Below are 14,319 nucleotides of genomic sequence, written 5' to 3'. Positions count from 1 at the left end.
TCATTGACTACTTTCTCATATGGGACTTGACAGGGGCCGAGCCAGAGACCCCTTGCTCAAGTCAGAGACCTTGAGCTCAAGCCTGTGACCTTGGGCTCAAGCCATCAACCATGCAGACATATCTATGATCCCACACTCAAGCTGGCGACCCTGTGCTCAAGCAAGTGAACTCACACTTAAGCCAGTGGCCTCAGGGTTTTAAACCTGGGTCCTCCATGTCCCAGGTCAACACCCTATCCAGTGTGCCACCTTCTTTTTTTTTTTTTTTTTTTTTAACAGGCATAATTCACTTTATTTTCCTTATATAAAATCATGTGGTGGCCACAGCAGGAGCCTGGGTCTTCTGCACAGAAACTCGGGTGTGGGTCTTTACAAGATGGTCAGTGAATTCCTGATAGGGAGACTTAGTGAACACAGTCTCTTTCCAGAGGTCAGGGGTGAGATAGCTATAGGTCTTGGAGATGGCATCAAAGGTGGCCTTGGCAAAGTTGCCCAGGGTAGCAGTGCAGCCCCTAGCCAAGGTATAGCAGTCGTCAATACCAGCCATCATCAGCAATTTCTTGGGCACAGGGGCAGAGACAATGCCAGTGCCTCTGGGGGCAGGGATGAGGCGCACCAGCACAGAGCCACAGCGGCCTGTCACCTTGCAAGGGACAGTGTGGGGCTTGCCGATCTTGTTCCCCCAGTAGCATCCCCGAACAGGAACAATAGAGAGCTTGGCCAGGATAATGGCCCCACGGATTGCAGTGGCTACTTCTTTTGAGCACTTAACACCCAGACCAACATGTCCATTGTAGTCTCCAATGGCAACAAATGCCTTGAACAGGGTCCTCTGGCCAGCAAGTGTCTGCTTTTGCACAGGCATAATCTTCAAAACTTCGTCCTTAAGGGATGCCCCCAAGAAAAAGTCAATAATCTCTGACTCCTTGATAGGCAGGGAGAAGAGATAGATCTCCAGAGACTTAATCTTCATGTCCTTGACCAGGCTTGGTGACAGGAATCCACTCCTTGTCCTCCGCCTTGCCTCCGCGAGCCCCGCGGCCTCGGCCCCGGCCTCGACCCCGGCCGCGACCCTGACCCCAGATGCCGCTGCCAAATCCTCCACGGAAGCCGCCGCGGCTTCCTATTCCAGGGCCCCCCAGGCCTCCGGGCCTTCCCGCAGCACCGGCGTCATCCGCCATTTGGTGTTTCTTCTGAAAAGCTGCCACCTTCTGATTAGGCTCTTTTTTTAAAAAACTGAGGTACACCTGACCAGGCGGTAGCGCAGTGGATAGAGCATCGGACTGGGATGCAGAGGACCCAGGTTCGAGACCCCAAGGTTGCCAACTTGAGTGCGGGCTTATCTGGTTTGAGCAAAGCTCACCAGCTTGGACCCAAGGTTGCTGGCTTGAGCAAGGGGTTACTCAGTCTGCTGTAGCCCCACAGTCAGGGCACATATGAGAAAGCAATCAATGAACAACTAAGGTGTCGCAACAAAAAACTGATTATTGATGCTTCTCATCTCTCTCCATTCTTGTCTGTCTGTCTCTATCTATCCCTCTCTCTGACTCTCTCGCTGTAAAAAAATAAATAAATAAATAAAATAAAATAAACAAAAAAAAACCCCTGAGATATAACTTGAACTTTGTTGAGTGCACAAATCTCAAACGTAGAGCTGGATGAATTTTTACATATGTATCTGCCAGGGAAACTGCCACCCAACACAAGATAGAAAACTTTCCAGCAAGGAGGTCAGTGCCAGGCTTTAAACATAATAAAGGTTTTGTCCTCAAGGAATATTCACTTTGTTCCTTATATTCTAGTGTCTATCACAGCACCAGGACATGGCTGGTGCTCACTTTTTCTCTTTTCTTTCCCTTTGTGCTTCTCTCCTTCTTTTCTTTTTGGCTTACCTATAGATATATTTTTTTCTATTAGTTTTCTATAAAAAATGTGTATTATTTGTGAGCTAAAGACCAGTCTTACCTGAACTCTAAGTTTCCAGAGTGCCTAATCCAGAATTTATAAATCGAAAGCAAAAAAGCAATGTCAGGATTTCCCTTTAGATATAAAACCCCAAACTGAGATGAGAGACGTGACCAAACAGCATTCAGGAACAATTTTGTTTGAGATGCACACAATTCTCCCGATTCCCAATTCCCCCACCCCCCACTAACCTGTATTTTGTCAGCCCTTCCAGCAGCCTTTGCTTTCACACCCTCATACACAATAGTTAAGGACACCAAAGCCGATTTATCTGCCTTCTTCAATAAAATAGTGGCAGCAAGACAAAAAACATCACCAACAAGTCTTTAAAAATTTAAAGAGCCTGATAAAGTCCTCCATTCAGCATCTGCCACGGAAGGAAATAGCCTCTGGCATAACCTCTGTTGTGCTCCCCCTCCCCCAGACACCTTCTGTACAAGTACCCCACACACACACATACACAGCTTATCCTCAGCTACTTGCAGGAGCGTGTCTAGGCTCCTTGCCAGAGGAGTGGAAGGATGGGGAACCCCCTTATAATTCACAGAAGTGAAACTAATGAGTTGATGTTCTTTAAGCATGTTGAGGCTCAAAGGCCTGAGATCTGAAGCTCTGGCAAGAACACACCGACCTGTGGGCATGGGTGGGCCCAAGCTGGGAGGCCCTGGATTACAGTGCCAGGTGCTGTGCACACAGGGCTGAGACTGCCTGTGACAAGACAGGTGTCAGGGCTGGCCCGAGAAGGCCAAGTCCCCAAGCTGATGCTCTATTATAGAAAAGGGAGGATTCAGAACCACTATAATTCAATTAATCCAGGAATTTTAAGAGGAGGGGTGCAGAAGCAAAGAACATGGAATAAGAAAACAAGAATCATATCCTCAACAACCAATGTTAGATTATAGCTTTATGTTCCCATTTTTTTTCCTATGCAGCTTTTTTTAAACTGGTTTTACAGAGAGATGAAGGAAGACCGAGAGAGAGAAACATCTGACTTATTGTTCCACTTATATGTGCATTTGTTGGTTAATTCCTTTTTTTTTTAATTTATATTTTATTTTTATTTATTCATTTTAGAGGGGAAGGAGGGAGAGAGAGAGAGAGAAAGAGGGAGGAGCAGAAAGCATCAACTCCCATATATGCCTTGACCAGACATGTGCAGGGTTTTGAACTGGCAACCTCAGTGTTCCCAGGTTGACGCTTTATCCACTGCGCCACCAGAGGTCAGGCCCCCTTTTTTTTTTTTTTTTGAGAAACAGACTGACAGAAAGAGATGAGAAACATCAACTCATAGTTGCAGCAATTTAGTTGTTCACTGCTTTCTCATATGTGCCTTGACCAAATGGGCTCCAGCCGAGCCAGAGACCCCTTGCTCAAGCCAACGACCTTGGGCTTCAAGCCAGTGACCTCTGCATTCAAATCAGCAACCATAGGGTCATGTCTATGATCCCACACTCAAGCCTGAGACCTTATGCTCAAGCTGGTGAGCCCATGCTCAAGCTGGTGACCTAAAGGTTTTGAACCTGGGTCCTCAGGATCCCAGGCCGACACTCTATCCACTGTGCCACCACCTGGTCAGGAATGTTGGTTAATTCTTGTACGTGCCTGGCTGGGGATCAAACCTACAATCTTGGTATATCATGTTCTAACTAACTGAGCAACCTGGCCAGGGCTGCATGACTTTTTAATTTTTACTTTATTTTTATAAAGTAACTTTTTTTTTTATTCATTTTAGAGCGGAGAGGGAGAGACAGAGGGAGAGAGAGAGAGGAGAGACAGAGAGAGAGAAGGGGGGAGGAGCTGGAAGCATCAACTCCTATATGTGCCTTGACCAGGCAAGCCCAGGGTTTCGAACCGGTGACATCAGCATTTCCAGATCGACGCTTTATCCACTGCGCCACCACAGGTCAGGCTATAAAGTAACTTTTAATTTTTTTCCATTGATTTGAGAGAAAGATAGAGAGAGAAAGAAGCATCAACTCATTCCACTTAGTTGTTTCATTTAGTTGTGCACTCATTGATTGCTTCCCCTACATGCCCTGACTGGGGATCGAATCTGTGACCCAAATGCAGTGGAACAACGCTCTATCCACTGAGCCACCCAGCCAGGGCAACATGATTTTTTTTAGTGATTCAACTAGTATCATTTTTGTATAATAAGAAAAAATAACTTTTCAATTAAGGCAATATTTTTAAAAAAGATTTTATTTGTTGATTTTAGAGAGGACAAAGAGAGGCAGGGGCTGGAACAGAAAATATCAACTCACAGTTGTTGCTACTCATGTGTGCCTTGACCAGGAAAGGCTGGGGTTTCAAACAGGTGACCTCAGCATTCCAGGTTGACACTTTATCCACTGCGCTACTACAGATCAGGCACAATATCCTTTTTTAAAAAACATTTTTCCATTTATTTGAGAGAGAGAGGGAGAAAGAAGGGAAGGAGGAGAGAGAAAGAGGTATCACCTCATTGTTCCACTTACTTGGGCACCCACTGACTGCTTCTCAAATGTGCCCTGACCAAGCATTCGAACTGGCACCCCTGCAACCCTGGGATCAAACCCGGGATCTTGGTACATGAGGATGACACTCTATCTACTGAGCCACCCGCCCAAGGCCTAAAGCAAAATCTTATTGATTTTTAAAAATTTTTTTTTAATTTATTCATTTTAGAGAGGAGAGGGAGAGACAGAGAGAGAGAAGGGGGAGAGGAGCTGGAAGCATCAACTCCCATATGTGCCTTGACCAGGCAAGCCCAGGGTTTCGAACCGGCGACCTCAGCATTTCCAGGTTGACATTTTATCCACTGTGTCACCACAGGTCAGGCCAAAATCTTTATTGATTTATACTTAAGAAATCCATTCCCATCTTTGCCTTCGAAGAGACAAACACTCTGAGGTAGTTTGTGTGCTCTATCATATTTTCCCCTCCTGCCTATTAAATGTTATGGTCCTACAACTTGCTTTTTCCACACAATCATATACTTTTGAGAATTGTCCCAGTTGATATACATTAAATTTATTCCTTTATCATCTTCAACATATATATGAACCACATTTATTGTGGTCATGTAATACCAATACCCAACACTTAGCTTGGTTTGCCCTGGCTGGATAGCTCAGTTGGTTAGAGCATCATCTGGAAGCACAGAGGTTGCCAGTTCAATTCCCAGTCAGGACACACACAGGAACAGATTGATGTTCCTGTTTCTCTAACTCTCGCTCTCTCTCTCTCCCTTCCTGACTCACTAAAATCAATCAATCAATAACTTTGCTCTTCACCCCAAATTATTCCAAGTCTTCTCTGTATATTAACCCCATGAATTCTCATAAGGATCTAGGGAGACATAAGGATAAATTGAATAAATTTCTTTTTAACAAATAGCTGGTAAGTGGCACGGTGGGATTTGGGGAGCAAGCCCCAAAGTCTAGGCTCCTACTCACTATACCATTCAGCCTGCAGGTTCCCAGTTTTTGATAATGCGAGCAAGGCCTCAATATTGTACAATATTAATCATCTATTTCTGGGTAACAAATCATCCCCAAAAGTTAGTAGCTGAAAACAATAAAAATGTATTATTCCTCATGCTTCTGTGGATTGACAGGATGTCTCTCCTAATCTTACCTGGACTCACTGGCTGTAGTCAGCTGACAGCTTAGATAAATGACCTCACTCACATGTTTGGAACCTCAGCTGGGATGTCTGGGCTTCTTTCTCCAGCTGGACTTCTTCACATGATGGTGAAAATGTAACAAGAGAACCTGACCAGGCGGTGGCGCAGTGGATGGAGCGTTGGACTGAGATGCAGAAGACTGAGGTTAGAGACCTGGAGGTCGCCAGCTTGAACGCGGGCTCATCTGGTTTGAGCAAAGCTCACCAGCTTGGACCTAAGGTTGCTGGCTTGAGCAAGGGGTTACTCGGTCTGCTGAAGGCCCACGGTCAAGGCACATATGAGAAAGCAATCAATGAACAACTAAGGTGTCGCAACGAAAAACTGATGATTGATGCTTCTCATGTCTCTCCGTTCTTGTCTGTCTGTACCTATCTATCCCTCTCTCTAACTCTCTCTCTCTCTATCGCTGTAAAAAATAATAATAATTTTTTTTTAAAGAGAAAATGTACCAAGAGAGTCAGAACAGAAGCTGCAAGTTCTCAGTGGCCTAGGCTCAGGACCCAGCAACAGTCACTTCTGAATTCTGTTGGTTAAAGTGAAGACACAAGATTAGCTCATATTCAAAGGGTGAGAAAGTCAAACTTAACTCTTCATTTTATTTTTTTATATTGGTTTTGAGAGAGAGAGGAGGTAGAGAGAGAAAGAAGGGGGGAGAAGTAGGAAGCATCATCACATAAGGGTTGCTTCCTGTATGTGCTTTGATTAGGCAAGCCTGGGGATTCAAACCGGCGACCTCAGCATTCCAGGTGGATGCTTAATCCACTGTGTTGCCACAGGTCTGGCACAACCCCAACTGTCAATGGGAAGAACTGCAAAGAATTTGTGGCCATTTTTGGCCCTGGCTGGTTGGCTCAGTGGTAGAGCATTGGCCCAGTGTGTGGAAGTCCCGGGTTTGATTTCTGGCCAGGGCACACAGGAGAAGCGCCCATCTGCTTCTCCACCCCTCCCCCTCTCCTTCCTCTCTCTCTCTCTCTTCCCCTCCCGCAGCCAAGGCTCCATTGGAGCAAAGTTTTCCCGGGCACTGAGGATGGCTCCAGTTGCAACAAAGCAACACACTAGATGGGCAGTTATGCTCTTGTTTCTCTTCAGATCGCATAAATCTTTTGCCTTTTACACTAGATGGGCAGAGCATCACCCCTAGTGGGCTTGCCAGGTGAATCCCAGTTGGGTACATGCAGGAGTCTGTCTCTCTGCCTCCCTGCTTCTCACTTCAGAAAAAATACAAAAAAAAAAAAAAAAAAAAAAAAAGAATTGGTGGCCATTTTTAAACTACTAAAGCAGGGGTCTCAAACTCGCGGCCCGCAGACCGCATGCGGCCCGCCGAACAATTTTGTGCAGCCCGCAGACTAATCCACGAAGTTCAAAATATTTTGGATAAAATTAAGTAAGCCTAGGGGCCTACTTGTATTTTTCATTTCTCTAGCATCCTAGCTAGATATTAGCTTAGTTAACAGCAGTTGTGATGCGAACTACAGTTTCTGGTCGTTTTGTGACACTGAGTAAACTGCATGTACGATTGTGCTTGTTGTACTGATTTTTTTTTGTTTTCAACTGCAGTGAGAAAAGTGTTGCGTAACAGTTGCCTTTTGTAGACCTAGTGCGGCCCGCCGCACGGCTGTGATCTTGCTCTGCGGCCCACATGCTGAGTTGAGTTTGAGACCCCTGTACTAAAGTAAGTGCCTGACTAGGCAGTGATGCAGTGGATAGAGCATCGGACTGGGACGCGGAGGACCCAGGTTTGAAACCTCGAGGTCGCCAACTTGAGCACAGGCCCATCTGGTTTGAGCAAGGCTCACCAGCTTGAGCCCAAGGTTGCTGGCTTGAGCAAGGCTCACCGGCTTGAGCCCAAGGTTGCTGGCTTGAGCAAGGGGTCACTCAGTCTGCTGTAGCCCCTGGTCAAGGCACATATGGGAAATCAATCAGTGAGCAACTAAAGTGCCGCAACAAAGAATTGATGCTTCTCATCTCTCTCCCTTCCTGTCTCTGTCCCTCTCTCTGTCTCTGTCACAGAAAAAAAACCCAAAAAACTACTAAAGTAAGCATCCTATAGACTCCTGATGTTTAGTGGGAGTGGTAGGGTGGTGGTGTTTCCAGAGTGCATATCAGGGAGTGGAATTGCTGGAACTGGATTTTTCAACTTCAGTTTTTTAATTACATGAAGAATTTTTCTTAAGATAAAATTTGCATATCATAAAATTCACCATTTTAAAGTGGTGAAATCAAGAGTTTTTAGAATGTGCAACCATAGTTATTATCTAATTCCAGAACATTTTTATTGACCCAAAAAGAAATCCCTTACCCATTAGCAATAACTCCCTATTCTCCCCTCCTCATCTCCTGGCAGCCACATATGGATTTGCCTACTTTAGACATTTCATATAAATGGAATCATATAAAAAAAATTAAAAATAGCCTGACCTGCGGTGGCGCAGTGGATAAAAGCGTCGACCTGGAACACTGAGGTCACTGGCTTCCCTGGTCAGGGCACGTATGGGAGTTGATGTTTTCTGATCCTCCCTACCTTCTCTCTCTGTCTGTCTGTCTCTCTCTCTGTCTACTCTCTGGAATAAATAAATAAAATCTTAAAAAAATAAAAAATAAAAAAATAAATGGAATCATATAATATGTGGTCTTTTATGTTTGGCTTCTTTCACTTAACATAATGTTTTCAAGGTTCATCCACACTATAGAATGTATCAGTACTTCATTCCTTTCTATAGCTGAATAATATTTCATTGAATTAATAACTATATTTTATTTATCCATTCATCAGCTGTCTGTTTTGAGTAGACCCATGCACAAATTTTTATGCAAACACATGTTTTCAATTCTCTTAGGTATATACCTTAGAATAATATTGCTGGGTCATATGATACTTTTATGTTTAAATTTTTTTTTAATTAAAAAAAATAGGAAGACAGAAAGCGAGAGATGAAAGGCATCAATTCTTCGTTGCGGCACCTTAGTCGTTCATTGATTATTTTCCCATATTTGCCTTGATGGGGGGGGGACTACAGCAGATAGAGTGAACCCTTGCTCAAGCCAGAGATCTTGGGCTCAAGCCAGTGACCTTAGGTTTCAGGCCAATGATCTTTGGGCTCAAGCCAGCGACCATGGAGTCATGTCTATGATCCCACGCTCAAGCCAGCAACCACACGCTCAAGTCAGTGACCCCGTGCTCAAGCCTGATGAACCTGCGCTCAAGCTGGCGACCTCGGGGTTTCGAACCTGGGTCCTCTGTGTCCCAGTCCGACACTCTATCCACTGCGCCACCGCTTTGTCAGACTGGATTAATTTTTTTTTTTTTTTAAAGATACCGAGAGAGAGTCAGAGAGATGGATAGACAGGGGCAGACAGAAAGGGAGAGAGATGAGAAGCATCAATCATTAGTTTTTCATTGCACATTGCAACATCTTAGCTGTTCATTAATTGCTTTCTCATATGTGCCTTGACTGCGGGCCTTCAGCAGACTGAGAAACCCCTTGCTTGAGCCAGCAACCTTGGGTCCAAGCTGGTGAGCTTTTGCTCAAACCAGATGAGCCCACGCTCAAGCTGGAGACCTCGGGGTCTCAAACCTGGGTCCTCAGCATCCCAGTCCAACGCTCTATCCACTGTGCCACCACCTGGTCAGGCTGGATTATTTTATTTTTTATTTTATTTATTTTTATTTTTTTGTATTTTCTGAAGTTGGAAACGGGGAGGCAGTCAGACAGACTCCCGTATACACTGGACTGGAATCCACCCAGCATGCCCACCAGGGGGGAAATGCTCTGCCCATCTGGGGCGTTGCTCTGTTACAACCAGAGCCATCCTCAGCGCCGGGGCCAACTTTGCTCCAATGGAGCCTTGGCTGCGGGAGGGGAAGAGAGAGAGAGAGAGGAAGGAGAGGGGGAGGGGTGGAGAAGAAGATGGGTGCTTCTCCTGTGTGCCCTGGTCGGGAATCGAACCCGGGACTTCTGCACGCCAGGCCGATGCTCTACCACTGAGCCAGCCGGCCAGGGTTTGGATTATTTTTTAATTGATTGATTTTCCAGAGAAAGGAGAAGGCATAGGGAACAAGAAGTATCAACTCATAGTTGCTTCACTTTAGCTGTTCATTGGTTGCTTGTTGTGTGTGCCTTGACCTGTCAAGCCCAGGGTTTCGAACCGGAAGCCTTAGCATTCCAGGTCAGCGATGCTTTATGTACTGCACCACCACAGGTCAGGCTGGCAATGACCTTTTTTATTTTATTTTATTTTTTTTTGAGAGAGAGAGAGATGAAAGGAGAGAAACATTGATTTATTGTCCCACATATTTATGCATATTTTCGTTGATTCTTGTATGTGCTCTGAACCAGGGATGGAACCTGCAAAATTGGCATATTGGAACGACACTAAAAACCGTGGAGCTACCTGGCCAGGGCTTGGCAATGACTTTTTAGACACAACACCAAAATCATGATCCATGAAAGACAGAATTGATAATCAGGACTTCATTAAAATTAAAAACTCTGCTTTGTGAAAGACACCTTCAAGAAAACAAAAAGAGCCCTGGCCGGTTGGCTCAGCGGTAGAGCGTCGGCCTAGTGTGCGGAGGACTCGGGTTCGATTCCCGGCCAGGGCACATAGGAGAAGCGCCCATTTGCTTCTCCACCCCTCCGCCGCGTTTTCCTCTCTGTCTCTCTCTTCCCCTCCCACAGTCGAGGCTCCATTGGAGCAAAGATGGCCCGGGCGCTGGGGATGGCTCTGTGGCCTCTGCCCCAGGCGCTAGAGTGGCTCTGGTCGCAATATGGCGACGCCCAGGATGGGTAGAGCATCGCCCCCTGGGGGGCAGAGCACCGCCCCTGGTGGGCGTGCCGGGTGGATCCCGGTTGGTCGGGCGCATGCGGGAGTCTGTCTGACTGTCTCTCCCTGTTTCCAGCTTCAGAAAAATGAAAAGAAAAAAAAAAAAGAAAACAAAAAGAGCTGTGGCGGCCCTGGACGGTTGGTTCAGCGGTAGAGCGTGGCCTGGCGTGTGGGGGACCCGGGTTCGATTCCCGGCCAGGGCACATAGGAGAAGCGCCCATTTGCTTCTCCACCCCTCCCCTCCTTCCTCTCTGTCTCTCTCTTCCCCTCCTGCAGCCAAGGCTCCATTGGAGCAAAGATGGCCCGGGCGCTGGGGATGGCTCCTTGGCCTCTGCCCCAGGCGTTGGAGTGGCTCTGGTCGCGGCACAGCGACACCCCAGAGGGGCAGAGCATCGCCCCCTGGTGGGCAGAGCTTCGCCCCTGGTGGGCGTGCCGGGTGGATCCCGGTCGGCGCATGCGAGAGTCTGTCTGGCTGTCTCTCCCCGTTTCCAGCTTCAGAAAAATACAAAAAAAAAAAAAAGAGGTGTGGCCAATTGGCTCACTAGTAGAGCGTTGGCCCTGCGTGTGGAAGTCCCAGGTTCAATTCCCGGCCAGGGCACACAGGAGAAGTTCCCATCTGCTTCTCTACCCTTTTCCCTCTGTTTTCTCTCTATCTCTCTCTTCCTCTCCCACAGCCAAGGCTCCATTGGAGCAAAGTTGGCCTGGGCACTGAGGATGGCTCCATGGTCTCCACCTCAGGTGTCCTAGAATGACTCCGGTTGCAACAGAGCAATGCCCCAGATGGGCAGAGCATCGCCTTCTGATGGGCATGCCGGGTGGATACTAGTTGGTTGCATGCAGGAGTCTGTCTCTCTGGCTCCCCACTTCTCATTTCAGAAAAAAAATAAATAAATGAAAAGAAGAAGAAAACAAAACAAAAAGACAAGTCACAGACTGTATTTGTATAAGATATCTGATAAAGGATTGTTATCCAAAATATACAAAGAACTTTTAAAATTCAATAAGACAACAACCCAATTAAGAAATGGGCAAGGCCCTGGCAAGGTAGCTTAGTTGGTTAGAACATCGTCCCGATATGCCAAGGTTGCAGGTTCAATACTCAGTCAGTGCACATACAGGAATCAACCAATGAATGCACAAATAAGTGGAACAAGTTGATGTCTCCCCTGCCCCCCTCCCTCTTTCAAATCAATTAAGGCAGGCAGGCAGGAAGGAAGGAAGGAAGGAAGGAAGGAAGGAAGGAAGGAAATGGGCAAAAGACCTGAGAAGAAGATATACAGATGGAAAATAAGCATATGAAAAAATACTCTACATCATCTGTAAACAAGGGAATGCAAATTAAACCAACAAGATACCACCACACACATATTAGAATGTCCAAAATCCAAATGCTCATAACACCAAATGCTAACAAGGATGTGGAGCAACAGAAACTCTTATTTGTTCTAAGTGGAACCCTAACTGCAAGGGAGTCTGAGAAGTGTATGGTTTAAGTTTCCTACATTTTCAAATAGAAGAAGTGGAGTGAACCAGGTGAAACCAGGTCAAGAGAAATAGTCCACAGCATTCACTACACCCTCCACAGAGGTGGTACCAAATTACATGCCCAGCAACACAGGATCTTATCAACTCTTTGAGCTTTGCCCACCCAATATGTAAAAAAAGTATCTATTGTTTTAATTGGCATTTCTCTTATTATAGGAGAGACTGAGCATCCTCGCTCTCTCTCTTTTAATGTTTATTTCATTGATTTTAGAGAGAGGAAGGGAGAGAGAGCAGGAAAGAGACAGGAACAACTGCTCCTGTATGTGCCCTGAACGAGGATCTAACCAGCAACTTTGGCACTCTGGGACAATGGTCTAATCAACCGAGCTCTCCAACCAGGGCCAGCATGCTCTCATAAAGACCATCATAATGTACATCTCTGTGGAAAGAACTCAATGTAAGTGCTGCCCTCTGGAGTTGTGCAACATGGTGACCATGTAACATGGTTATGTAGCATTTAAATTTCCTTTTGTAGTGAAAGAGACAGAGAGAGACAAACAGGAAGAGAGAAAGATAAGAAACATCAACTCATAGTTGCAGCAACTTAGTTGTTCATTGATTGCTTCTCATATGTGCCTTGACTGAGGGGCTCCAGCCAAGCCCGTGACCCATTGCTCAAAACAGAAACCTTGGGCGCAAGCCAGAAACCTTGGGCTTCAAGCCAGTGACCTTTGGGCTCAAGCCAGTGACCATGGAATCATTTCGATGATCCCACGCTCAAGCCAGTGACCCCATGTTCAAGCCAGATGAACCCATGCTTAAGCTGGCGTCTTCGGGGTTTCGGACCTGGGTCCTCAGCATCCCAGATCAATGTTCTATCCACTGTATCACCACCAGTCAGTCTTCTTTTGTGAATTCTTTATGCCCTTTACTTACATGCTGAATTCCCCCCACCCACCATGATATATTTAACTGGAAACATAAATGGAGCCTTGGTATATGGCATCTTCTTTGCCAGTTTTCAAACCTGCACCTTACCTAGTGTGATGGCTAATTTTGTATTAATGTTATTGGGCTAAGGGAGGCCCCAATAGCTGTTAAAACATTACTTCTGGGCCCAGCTGGTGATGGCACAGTGGATAAGGTGTTGACCGGGGATGCTGAGGTCCCAGGTTCAAGCTCTGAAGGTCTCTGGCTTGAGCATGGACTCACCAGATTGAGTGCAGGATCACTACCTTGTGGGACCATAGACATGATTTCATGGTCACTGGCTTGAGCCCAAAGGTTGCTGGCTTGAAGCCCAAGGTCACTGGCTTGAGCCTAAAGGTTGCTGGCTTGAAGCCCAAGGTCACTGGCTTGAGCCCAAGATCACTGGCTCAGCTGGAGCCCACTCCCATAAAGGCACATATGAGAAGCAATCAATAAAAAACTAAAGCCTGACCAGGCGGTGGCGCGGTGAATAGAGCATCAGACTGGAATGCAGAGGACCCATGTTCGAGACACTGAGGTTGCCAGCTTGAGTGAGGGCTCATCTGGTTTGAGCAGAGCTCACCAGCTTGGACCCAAGGTCGCTGGCTCGAGCAAGGGGTTACTTGGTCTGCTGGAGGCCCACGGTCAAGGCACATATGAGAAAATGATCAATGGACAATTAAGGTGTTGTAATGTACAATGAAAAACTAATGATTGATGCTTCTCATCTCTCCGTTTCTGTCTGTCTGTCCTTGTCTATCCCTCTCTCTGACTCACTCTCTGTCTCTGTAAAAATTTTTTAAAAAATTAAAAAAAAAAAAAAAAAAAAAGAACACTAAGGTCACTGGTTCAAAACCCTGGACTTGCCTGGTCAAGGCATATATGGGATTTGATGCTTCCTGCTCCTCCTCCCTTCTCCTCCTTTTTCTCTTTCTATCTCTCTCTCCCCCTCTCTAAAAATGAATAAATAAAATCTAAAAACAAAACAAAGTTATTTCCTAACACCAGTTTACACAAAATTCTATTTTGCCTCCTGCCTGCTACAGATTTAATTATGAACCGTGTTGGATAGATGGATAAGGACACAGCATGCCTAATGAGCTGGGTGGCCATTCCTGCCTGCTGGGCTTGCGTTCTTGTGGTTCATAATGTCTTCTCGGGTGAATAATAACCTTATGTTCAGGCCAGGACTTTTGGTATTTGTCAATGACCTATAGACGCTGCAAGTCTGAGATCACAAATTCAACAGCAGGCCTTTTAAGCCTGGTCAATCAATCAGGCCACATAGAGCCACAGAAAGTACAAGCTGCTGATGCAGAAGGCCAAGTACCCAGAGGGGCACACCACTTGCCTGGAAGTGTGGGGCTGAATTTTTTTTTCCTCTTGAAAATACCCACCCTGGCCGGATA

At 46.0% G+C, this 14,319-nt stretch overlaps 1 pseudogene; it reads right to left on the bottom strand.

Annotated features, from left to right (window-relative positions):
• Window positions 1-250: 250 nt before the first annotated feature.
• Window positions 251-1,195, bottom strand: LOC136312727 (small ribosomal subunit protein uS5 pseudogene; annotated as a pseudogene).
• Between the last annotated feature and the right edge of the window lie 13,124 nt (window positions 1,196-14,319).

This window comes from Saccopteryx bilineata, chromosome 9 (assembly GCF_036850765.1).
Source record: "Saccopteryx bilineata isolate mSacBil1 chromosome 9, mSacBil1_pri_phased_curated, whole genome shotgun sequence".
Classification (NCBI taxonomy): Eukaryota; Metazoa; Chordata; class Mammalia; order Chiroptera; family Emballonuridae; genus Saccopteryx; species Saccopteryx bilineata.
The sequence above is the reverse complement of the archived record's forward strand: the minus strand, read 5'-3'. Positions and strand labels throughout refer to the sequence as shown.